Source organism: Vulpes vulpes, chromosome 9 (assembly GCF_048418805.1).
Source record: "Vulpes vulpes isolate BD-2025 chromosome 9, VulVul3, whole genome shotgun sequence".
NCBI classification, from domain to species: domain Eukaryota; kingdom Metazoa; phylum Chordata; class Mammalia; order Carnivora; family Canidae; genus Vulpes; species Vulpes vulpes.
Window position 1 is genome coordinate 41,767,141 of NC_132788.1, and position 12,312 is coordinate 41,779,452.

The 12,312-nt window shown below is 37.0% G+C and overlaps 1 protein-coding gene across 13 annotated transcripts in view; it reads left to right on the forward strand.

Moving 5' to 3' along the window:
* MTUS2 (microtubule associated scaffold protein 2) overlaps window positions 1-12,312 on the forward strand; it is a 575,555-nt gene that overhangs the window by 80,178 nt on the left and 483,065 nt on the right. For 7 of the 13 annotated variants that reach the window (XM_025996726.2, XM_072719900.1, XM_025996723.2 and 4 more), the window contains exon 3: window positions 8,938-9,020. The exons of the other annotated variants lie outside the window; for them this stretch is intronic. The gene's annotated coding sequence lies outside the window, so the exon portion shown is untranslated. The remainder of the gene's footprint in view (window positions 1-8,937; window positions 9,021-12,312) is intronic. 13 annotated transcript variants of the gene reach the window in all.

A 12,312-nucleotide genomic window follows, 5' to 3' on the forward strand; every position in this document is an offset into this window, starting at 1 on the left:
AAAAGGGAGAACATACTTTGCTTTAGAATCAAAAAATAACCTTGGAACCTGGGGTACTGTATGCTTTAGGTATGGAAACTCCCAGCCATTGGGAGATTTAACTAGCTTAACTTTTACTTAACTAGTGTAACTAGCATAATGTTTAAATACAAAAGTTCTTGCATATACCATGAGGTTAACAAATTAGTTATTTTATGAAAATGATCAGTTTTGGAGGTCCTATAGCAATAAAAGAAGTGCTTAAGATAAAACAATTTGAAACAGAGAAAAGGTCAAGAGAGGTGTGAAAGCATTTCAAAGAGCTAGAAATCCACCTGTCAGTTTTAGCTCTCCTAAAAATCATCCATCCTCAGTGTCTGAAAGCCAGTCTCATGTGTGCCAAGTTCTGTGTAGCAAAACAAAGGGGAAAGGAGGAAGCAGCTAATATCTGTATGTGGAGGTGATCCTAGCTATGTTCTTGTTCCTCTCAGATCTGAAATATGGTGGGAGTCCCTAGGAGGTGGTTTCAGAGGTCTTTGAGGCTACAGCCCTATTGGAAGAGAACATAGCATTAACTTTCACTGTCCTAGACTGATTTAGTACTAGGCAATATTTCATGGGTTTTATTTGACTTTTATTTTTTAATTTGTGCAATAATGAGCTGTCTTTCTGTTGGAATTTTAGGGTATAGAAAGGTATTTTGAGGAATTCTATAATCAAAAGTAAAGTATTTATAGGTATCTTAAATTTGAAGCTATACACTTCCCCAGTATTAATTTGAGCAGTTAGAGAGTTACCTTCATTTTTTAGATTAAATAATATTAATAGCTAGGATATAACTCCCAGGAATATTTAAAGCCATAGGCAGATTTAGATTTAGTAACTTACTGAAAGCTGGTTTCCTTAAAAATTTTGATGTGCTTTCCAGGAAGGTAAGTGTTAAGTTCTTGAGAAATCAAATCAAAACAGCTGAGTTGTTCCCTGTGTGTATATCTCTGCACCAGGCCTTCTAGAAGCTACAGAGAAGCGTGAGCTTCTATGAATTCAAATTCTGACAGTGCTGTGTGAGACCATTTTCTCAGCCTTCACTGAATTTTAAACTATTTGAGATCCAGGACAAAAAAAAATGTGAAAAGGAGATGACAAAAGAAAATGTAATTAACATTTTATCAGCAGTGTCTCAGTGTAGTGTGATTGATTATTAGAGTAATTTTATAGGTAATGAATGATACAGGATGTGAGGCAGAGGGGTCAGAGAAGAGTTGGGATTTTTATTGAATGTTAAAGGAACTGGTTAGATTCTGGCAAGCAGTGATGAAGTGGGAGGCATTCTAGGAGAATGGATTCAAAGTTTTGTGGGGAAGGGGGCTGAGGGGTGACACTCTAAGATGTGTTTGAGGCAGGAGCTGTTGTATAATTTGTAGGATTTGGGACAAAATGAAAATGTGGGGTGTCCTGTTAAAAAATTATTAAGAATTTCCAGGCTGTGACAGCGGAGCATGGAGCCAAACATGGGGCTCTGGAATAGAATGCTTGTCTGTGAAGCTGGCCCTGGTTTGAGGGATGGTGAATAAGCTAGATTAATTAGGTCCTAATGACTTCTAAAGATGAGTATTAAAAAATGTTACCAAAAGCTCTATCAGAACTTAAAACTTTTCTTTGTCTCAGCTTTACCATCCCATGGTGTGAAATATTTATCATGGGGTGCTGCTTAGAGCCAGAATCCTGCTCTTTACCCAGTGACTTCTCCTGTCCTGAACACAGCACTGAAGATATTTTTTTGGACACAAAGATGAAAAGCTTAGTTACGTGACCAACCCCTTCATCTCCACTGATTGCAAACATCATCTCTTCAAAGAAAATGATCAAGTTTAGAAAGAACCAGATTATTGGTGTGCTAGCTAGGGGCTTGGCAGTCATTAGTGAGTTAGTTAACAGTTGTACCAGAACTTCTTTCTTAGGTTTAAATGCTCCAAAGCAATTTATCACTTCAAATAAAAAAACAAAATAGAAATCACTCTGGAGGCAATATATTTTTATTTTTGACATACTTAAAAAACAAACTGTAAAATAGACTGGAAATTCTGGGCACTTGAGTCTGACTTCACATGAGCTGTGATGTATCATCTTTGGTTAAATGTCTCATCTATCAGTGATCACTTCCCTGTGCAGTAATGATTAGTTAGAATATTTGCCTAATATCTGGGTGGTTAAGGAGAATACTAGAATAATGCAGACTTGATGAAGTTGTAAGCTTTTTATTTAGCAAAGAATTCAAATTCTCTTTATTCCTATCTTTCCTTTAGTTCCTACTACAACCACCGTGGCCCAGCAAAGGCGGTGTCTCAGTTTTACTTCTTCAGGCAATAAACACATTTCCTCTTGGCATTGTTTTTATTTTGAGATCAATGTACATTTACATGCAGCCATAAGAAATAACAGACATATAGTATATTATCCTTTACCTAATCTTCCTCAATAATAACATCTTGCAAAACTGGAGTACAGTGTCACAAATAGGGTATCAGCATTGATTCAATCCACCGATCTTGTTCAGAGGTCTCCAGTTTTGCTTATATTTATTTGTGTCTGTGTGTTTAATTGTCTAATTTTATCAGATGTATAGGTTCACATATCACGGTTGTAGTCTAGATTCTGAAGTTCATCATCATGAGGATCCCTCTTGTTATAACCACACTCACTGGAACACCCCTACCTCATCATCCTTAACCCCTGGTAGCCTCTCATTGGTTCTTCATTTCCATAATTTTGTTATTTCAAGACAAAATAGTTGTAGTCATACAATATGTAACCTTTTAGGATTGTATTTTTTTTCACTCAGCTTAATTCCCTGATTGTTAATCCAAATTGTTGTGTGTATTATTAATCTGTTCCTTGTACCACTGAGCAGTATTCCATGGTATGGATATACCGCAGTTGTTTAAAAGTTATCTAGGGCATTTCCATTTACAGGCTAGATTGCCAGGCTACTGTATCAGAGTACCACAGACTGAATGGCTTAACTAACAGAAACGTGTTTTCTTACAATTCTGGCAGTTAGAAGTCTGAGATCAAGGTGTTAGTGGGGTTGGTTTCTTCTGAGGTCTCTCTCCATGGCTCATAGATGGTCATTTGCCCTTTGTGTCATCACGTGGTCTTCCCTGTGTGTGCTTGTGTCCAAATTTCTCTTCTTTAAGAACATCAGTCATATTAGAAGGAGTCCACCCCAATGACTTTAATGAATCTTAATTAGTTCTCTACAGTTACTGTCTCTAAATACAGTCACATACTAAGATACTAGAAGTTACAACCTCAACATACAAGTTTGGAGGTAGGCAGAACTCAGTTCAGCCCATAATAGTCATGTATGGTTTTTCTGTGAATGTCAGTTTTTATTTTGCTGAGAAAATGGCCAAGAGTACAATTGCTGGGTCCTATGGCAATTGTATGTTTAGTTTTGCTGTTGTCGATGCTGTTTTAAACTGCCAAGCAGTGAGACAGAGTGGCTAAAATGAGCAATGTTTCTCTGCATCCTCAGCACCATTTGATATTGTCACTAACTTTTAGTCATTCTGATAAATCCATAGTGACATCTCATTGCAGTTTTAACTTGCATTTCTCTTTTGGTGAATGATGTTGAACTTCTTTTCATGTGCTTATTTGCCATCTGTATCCTCTGGAGAAAAGTCTGTTCATGTCTATTGCCCATTTTTGAATTGGAGATTGTTTTCTTGCTCTTGACTTTTGAGAGTTCTTTATATATATTCTAGACATGAATTCCTTTTCAAATGTGTGGTTTGCAGGTCATGGATGTATAGCTTGTCTTTTCATCATTTTAACAAGGGCTTTTCCAGAGCAGATACTTAAATTTTGATGAAGTTCAATTTATCAGTTTTTTTTTCTTTTATGTGATTGTGCTTTTGGTTCAAGCCTAAGAGATCTGCCTCGCCTTAGATCCCAAAGATCTTCTTCTATATTTTTAAAATTAAACTTTTACGGTTTTATTTTTTACAAAACAAAACAATATGGTCTGTGGTCCATATTGACTTAATCTTTGGTATAATATGTGAGATTTAGGTTGAGGTTAAATCTGCCTATGGATGCCTATGGATGTCCAAGTGTTCCAGTACCATTTGTTGAAAAGGCTATTCTTCCTCCATCAGATTGCTTTTACACCACTGTCAAGTTTCTGTTGGACATATTTTCACATCTGTTTCTGGGTTCTCAAGTCTGTTCCATTGCTCAATGTGTGTCTTCTTCTGCTAGTATGAAACTGTCTTGATTACTGTAAGTCTTGATAATGGGTAGCATGACTCCTTCTATTATATTCTTGTTCCCCCCCCCCCAAGAATGTTTTAACCATAATAGAGTCTCTGCCTTTTTGTATAAATTTTAGAATAAGCTTTTTTATGTCTACAAAAAAAATAAAACCCTCACAGAGACTTTTTAAAAAGATTTTATTTATTTATTAATGAAAGATACAGAGAGACAGAGAGAGAGAGAGAGAGAGAAGCAGAGACACAGACAGAGGCAAAAGCAGGCTCCATACAGGGAGGCTGACATGGGACTCGATCCCGGGTCTCCAGGATCACGCCCTGGGCTGAAGGTGGCACTAAACCGCTGAGCCACCTGGGCTGCCCCCTCACAGAGATTTTCATAGTAATTATGTCATATTAATTTGGGGGAAATTGACATCTTTACTATGTTGACTCTTCCAATCCATGAAAATAATGTCTCTCCATTTGCTTAGATCTTCTTTGATTTTGTTCATCAGCATTTATAGTTTTCAGCAAAAAGATCCCATATATATTTTTTAAGTGCATACCTAAGTATTTCATTTATTCTGAAAAGATTATAAATGGTATTGTATTTTTAAATTTTGGTTATTGCATGCCTTTTGTTAGTATAAAGTTGATATTTATGTGTTGGTATAAAATTGATATTTATAAATTATAAATTGATATTTATGTGTAGGTATAAAATTGATATTTATGTGTTGATCTTACACTTGCAATTTTGCTGAATTCATTTATTATTTCCAAGAGATTTTTAAAGTAGTTTCCTTGGGAATTTCTACATGGCAAATCATGTCATATGCAAATTTGGATAGTTTTATTTCTTCCTTTTTGATCCAAATTTATTTCCTTTTCCTGCCATACTGTGCCAGCTAGAACTTCAAGTATTGTGCAGAATAAAAGTTCTGAGAGTAGATCTTAGGATAAAAGCATCTAGACTTTCACTGTTAAGCATGCTATTTGCTGTAGGATTTTTGTACATACTTATTATCAAATTGAGGAGTTTACCCCTTTACTCCTAACTTGTTGAGAATTTTTGTCATGAATGGGTATTGGACTTTGTCAAATGCCTCCCCCCCCCCTTTTTTTTTTACATCATTTGTTATGGTTTTTCTTCTTTAGTCTGTATATAGAAGTGGATTACTTTGATTGGTTTTTCACATGTGGAATCAGCTTTGCATACTTGGAATAAATCCAGCTTTGTCATGGTATGAATTCTTTTATACACTGTTGGACTAAATTTACCAGTATTTTGTTGAAGATTCTTATATTTATGAGAGCTATTGGTCTGTAGTTCTTGTGTTTGTTTTGTTTTTGTTTTTCCTTTTTTTTTCTTTCTTTTTTTTTCTTTTTGGTACTGTCTTTGTCTGGTTTTGGTATCAGGGTAAGACTGGTTTCTTTTTTTTTTTTAGATTATTTATTTATTTATTCATGAGAGACACAGAGAGAGGCAGAGACACAGGTGAGGGAGAAGCAGGCTCCATGCAGGAAGCCCCATGTGGGACTCCATCCTGGGACTCCAGGATCACACCCTGAGCCAAAGGCAGACGCTCAACTATTGAGCCACCCAGGCGTCCCGAGGCTGGTTTCTTAAAATGAGCGAGGAAGTGTTCTCTTATTTTCTATTTTCTGAAAGAGATTGTATAAAATTGGTGTTAATTCTTTAAACATTTGATAGAATTCTCTAGTGAAACCATCTGGGCCTGGTGATTCTTTACATTATGAATTAAATCCTTAAATAGTTATAGGGCAATTCAGATAATCTCTTTCATATTGGGTGAATTGTGGTAATTTGTGGGTTTTTAAGACTGGGTCCATTTCATCCAAGATTCCTTCTTTTTTTTTTTTTTTCAAGATTCCTTCTTTTATGATTTCATGACTTCCTTTGTATGAAGAATCTCCTTTAGCTATTCTTTAAGGATAGATCTTTTAGCAATGAATTGTTTTAATTTTCCTTCAAGTGAGAATGTCTGTTTATCTTTCATCCCTGAAGGAGAGTTTTTCTGGGTAAAGAATCTGCTATTGACAGTTCTTTTCTTTCAGTGCTTGAAAACATTGTGCCACTTTCTTACCTCCACAGTTTCAGATGAATAAAACCGAATTGGCATTTCCCTATAGGTAATCTATTATTTCTCTCTGGCTGCTTTCAAGATTTTTCTTTGTATTTAGTTTGAGAAATTTATGATATGTTTTGGTGAGGATTTCTTTGTGTTTACCCTGTTTGGAATTCATCAGCTTCTTGATTCTGTAGATTTATGTTTTTTTTTTTCCAAATGTGAGGTGTTGTCAGTCATTATATGTTAAAATATTTTTTAGTCCATTTTCTTTCTCCTTTCCTTCTGGGACTCCAAAAGATACGATTGTTGGATCTTTTCTTATTATCCCACAGGTGCCTGGGGTGCTATTAATTTAGTTTTTTTCAGTTTACTTTCTCTATGTTACAATTGGGTAGATTTTATTGTTCTGTCCTCAAGTTCACTGTTTCTTTCCTGTCATCCCACTTTAGTATTGAGCCCATCCATTGAATTTTTTTATTTCTGTTATTACATTTTTCAGTTCTATTTTTTTCATTTTTTTAAAGAAAACATGTAATTACTAGCTGAAGCATTTTTATCATGGCTGCTTTATAATCCATGACAGATAATTCCAACATATTATTTATTTCAATGTTGATGCCAGTCAGTTTTATTTTCTCAAATCAAGTTGTAATTTTCCTGATTCTTGGAATGGTGGGTGATTTTCAATTGTATTTTGGATGTTTTGGCTATTTTGTTAAGAATTCTCTGAATTCTTTTTAAATATTTTATTTTGGAAGGCAGTAATGCTTTTTAGGTTTAGTACACAGATCCTGGCCTACTTTTGGGGGCTCTCTTTTAATGGTAATTTAATTTTTAAGTATGCTGAGTGTGTCTAGTGCCACTGGGCCTCTCACTGGTCCCTACTGGTGCTGCCTGAGGGAATGGAAGTTGTTTACTCAGATCAGGACATTTTGTACCTCTAGATGTGGTAAGAGTGTCTGGTTCATGGGTATAGTGATGCTTCCTCTGCCTGGCTGTTTGTTGTGTTGAGATCCTTTACTGGTGCTTCCTAGATGGGCAATGTCTCTCAGTAGGGAAGGGAGTCTCTAGCCCATGGGAACAAAGTAGTTTTTCATGCTAGATAAGTTGTGGTGGTAGGATCCCCTGCCTGTGGATATACAGAGTACTTCCCAGGCTTGATATTGTTGTGGGAGGATCCCTCTTGCCTATGCTGCTTGGCCCCCTGTGCCACTAGGTGGAGAGGGGAATCTTTGGCCCTCGGGGGACAAAGATGGTTCCCAGCCACCTTCTGCAGTAGAATCACCCTTGTTGGAAGTACTTCCCCTTCCCGCCATTTTTTAATTTTTCAGTGGAGGTTAGTATTCTTGCCTAACTGGGAGAAGAATGCTTCCCTGGCTATTTACTGTCAGCAGGGATCTCTATCATTCCCCCTTGCCTGGCTCACATGGTGTTGTCAACAGGACTCCCTTGTGATACAGGGAAGAAATGAACCTACATGGGCTGCCCTCTGTTGCTGGGTTGAGAATCAGGAAATACCAGGTCTGGGTTGCCTTCAGCTTTTGGGTGGGAGATCCTAAGGCCTCATACTACTCTGCTGTTCCTTTAGTTTTAGGGTCCCTAACCGTCTACCTTCCTTTGTACACCTTTCAGCAGTCTGCTTTGAGTAACCTTTGCTTTATTTCTGGGTTCACTACCAGTAACATATTGCAAAGCAGAACAGCTTGGAAAAGAGGATGGAAGGGAAGGGGAGGAGGGAGGGAAGATAAAGAAAGGGAATTAAGCTGATCAAATGGAATTTTTTCCTCTTTTTTTTTTTTTTTTTTAATTCTTGGGAATTATGAAGTCCAAGCTATTACAGGCATAGCTCATATTTAGTGGGGAGGGGCAAGGAGAAGTGAGACTATGCCATCTTGTCTAGACTTATATATTTTCTGTTTAATTTTCACTTCCTTTCTATTTTGTTTTTCCCTCTTTTTGCTTGAAAAGCTTTGAGAGTAATCCTGCAGTCAAGCAATATCCTCTTGTTCTTGGGTACAAATGTATGGAGGCCTGCTGTATCTGACCAAGGTGACAACTCCAATAGACTGAATATATTTTGCTGATATAGACTTATTTCTTTCTAAAAATATTAAAACAAAAGTTTAAGTACATGTGCATTGGGAGTAAAAGAGAGGGGGGTCTGCTGTGTAGGGATGATGGGATAAGTTGGCACTGCCCTTTCCTCTCTGGCACCATGCTTGTGGCCAGTGCTTGTCCTGGCTGAACAGGATGTTGTGGCCATCTGGTCCCCCAGTTTCAATCACTTGAAGTAGTGCCCAGTAGCTCTCTGTCAGGGGACTATCTTTAGATTATTTCAAGGTAATTCTTATACTTTGGGCACTGAAAAGGAATGGAAAAGTATAGAAATCACTTTAAGATTAGTGGGAATTAGTATAGGAGCAGATGAGAGCTCTTCCTGATGGCCTTTTTTCCTGTAAAAAAGGGCACATATATTGCCTTTTGCTTTGAGAGATAAACCAGAATCAAATTTGTCTTGTTAGGCAAGATGTGCCCCATCAGTAAGAGTGATTTCATTATATACTTTATTGCAAAGGAAAGGATTTCATTTCTGCTCCTTATCTTAGGTCCTCTTTCTAATGCTGAGATGAGAAGGAGATGAGAGATGCCTTGGTTGTCTTTGGGTCATAGCAGGATTTGGTCAAACAAGGTAAGTTTGGATCAGTTTTGCTTTTTACCCAGAATCAGAATATTGTGCTTAATTATTTTGACACAAGAAGCTGTTGCCCATCCCTAACTTTGCAAAAGTCAATGGGATTGAAGTTTCCTTAAGAAGAGAAATTGAAGTACATTGATTCTGGCTCTACTCATTTAATGATGAAACAGTTAATGAATTCTGAGCTAAGGTCCTGTATTTTCTGTTTTATGTAAGACTAATATTTTCATTGAATAAATGGAAATTAATTTCATGCGAATGTACATGAATATATACAATCATTTAAAATATTTTAAGAACTAACATTTGTCCTTCAGGAAGAAATACTAGTTGTAGGCCACTTTTAAGCTATTTAAACATTTATGAAATATTTAGTACTGTATTTTCTAAATCCTAACTGCTATCTGGGCAACTTGGTGGGACTCTGTTTCTCTGTGGTGGGTCTTGTTTGTCCCATACTGAGGACCTCTCACACTGGTGAGGGTGGTTGACTCAGATCTGAGTCCATGCCATGGCATTGAATCCTGGTTCCACTGTTTATAAATTTCAGGCCTTGGACAAGGTACATCACCCCCAGTTCCTCAGTTTCTCATGTATATACTGTAGAAATATAGTGATGTTATGAGCATGAAATGGAACAATGTATGGAAAGCACTTAGAACAATATCTTGCCAATAGCAAACATATACTAGGTATTGTTCTTGTGATGCACAGTTACTGGTATTTTGAAACCAAAAGGAAGTATGTATGATTGTGGGAATTAAAGATAAAGCCCTCTTGGCATTGTTATTCATCATCAAGATCTTAATACTCTGGATGAGTTATAAAAATGCTGTGTACTAATATACTAATATTTAGCTTGATGCCATGTTGCCTTCCCTGAGTTGACAGTGTCTTACTTCTGTTGCTGTCTTTCCCACATCTGATACCCTGCCTTCCCCTTCCTTCCCATGGGTAGACAGTTTCAGATTCTCATTATTTTGTTCTTCCTAACAGTCAAGTTGGAAACAAGTTACTGAAAACACAAATCCCTATCTGTTTCTAAAAGATATGGTGTAAACATAGTGGGCATTTATGACAGCTAATTTTGTTGTACTTTGTTATTTAGAGAAGATGATGTTAATGCCAAATGAGTAATAAAAAATCAATTAAATTCATTTAAGGAAATTAAAGTGCTGACAAGTTCATAATGGCTTTTCTGGTTGTTAAATGAGATTGACATGGATTAACAATTGGTAGTGGACAGAAATTTGCTGAATTTACTGAAGTATATTTCCATTAAAATGACAGCTGTGTAGAAGAGCCGTAACCAGGGCATTTAGTTATGGGACCCCAGAGTGTGAAGGAGAGAACTAATCAAATAAGACAAGTTGTACTTAATTTTAATTAGGTAAATTCCCCTTCACGTTTTAATCCCATAAACTCAGTCATGGATGGTGTAGAAGCTAGTGGGATGCCATCTAATAGTGTAATGCTGGTTTCTTTTTCTAAGTTATTAAAAAAAAAGTAGAATTAACTTTTGTACTTAATTATGCATTCTGAGTTAACCACTTTAATGAAAGTAGTTTGTCTCAGTCACCTTTTCAATATTTGAAATTTTGTTAATAAACCCTCACAAATCATCTTTACAAAAATGTAATGAAAATTTTATATTTTCATTTTGCAATGCAAAATGAAACCTGATGTAAGGGATTTTATATCAATGAAATTGTTTAGTTGCTGAAATAACAACAGTGTATCCTAGAATGTAATTTCTGTAGACCATTTAAGCTTTTTTAGTTTTATGTGTGCTTTTTGTTGTTCATTTCTTTGTTGTTGCAGTGTGGATGTATGTAAAAGGGATTCTGATCTTTGTTGGTTCATTAGATTCTTGTTTTACTAGGATATTGGGAGCCAGGAGGTACCAGATAATCAAGATTTTGTTATACTTGTGGGATATAACTAGGTGTTATAGTGTTGATAGTCATGAAATTTTCTTTAACTTAAATGGGAAGCATGTATAGCATATGATTATTTTTTGGTTGGTGTACATAGAAGCATAATATATGAATTTTGCAGCAGCCTGAGATTTAATAAACATTTTGTATGTATTACTGTCTTTGAATTGCTTTGCTAAACACAAGATGGATATAAAGAGGTATTTTTTTAAGGCACTGCTTTTAAGTTCTCTATAATGGAAGAGGCAGACATATAAACAGTAGTACAAAGTGCTAGGAGATTAGTTCCAGACAGAGATAAAATGATTTCAGTGGAAAAATCTAAGAAGTCCTGAAACTTGATATATGAGCCTGACCTGAAATAAGGATTTTTAAAAAAGATTTATTTATTTATTTATTTATTTATTTATTTATTTATTTATTCATTCATTCATTCATTCATTCATTCATTCATTCATTCATTATAGAGAGAGAGAGAGAGGCAGAGGCAGAGACACAGGCAGAGGAAGAAGCAGGCTCCATGCAGGGAGCCTGACATGGGACTCGATCCCAGGTCTCCAGGATCATGCCCTGGGCTGAAAGCGGTGCTAAACCGCTGAGCCACCTGGGCTGCCCTGAAATAAGGATTTTTAAAAGATTTTGTTTATTTATCATGAGAGACACACAGAGAGAGGCTGAGACATAGTTAGAGGGAGAAGCAGACTTTCTGTGGGGAGCCTGATATGGAACTCGATCCCAGGACCCCAGGATCATGACCTGAGCCAAAGGCAGATGCTCAACCACTGAGCCACCCAGATGCCTCTGAAATAAGGATTTTGATGCATATAAAATAGGTGGAAATATCCTTCCAGGCTGAGAGCCCAGGGTGGGCAAAGGTGTGGGGGTATGTTGTATTTAGGGAGCAGCCGAACTTTGATATGAGACAGGGTATAAGAGAGGGAGCTTTATTTAGTAGGAACCAAGTCTGAAAACCCAGGCTTGGTCACTGGAACACTTCTCAGCATGTACTGGATGTGTGCTGGCTGCATGGGCCATGGTGGTGGTCACCGTAGATACAGCCCCTGCTCTCTGAGGAGCTGAACCTCAGGAAGCACAGGGTCTGGAGGAGTGTGGGTGTAAGGATTAGCCATTGTGTGCTTTTGAGGATGAGAGCTTCATGACAAGGGTTTCATGAAGAAAGGTCTGGTGAGCTGGGCAGGGGACAGTTGGATGGAGGAGGAGGAAGTTGAGGCAAGAAAAATGGAATGAGAAGCCTGAGGTGAGGAGATTAGGGGACAGAGCAGGGTGTGGAGAGGACAGAGCATAATTTCAGATAGCACAGAGATTTGGAAGGCCTACATCAGTCATGA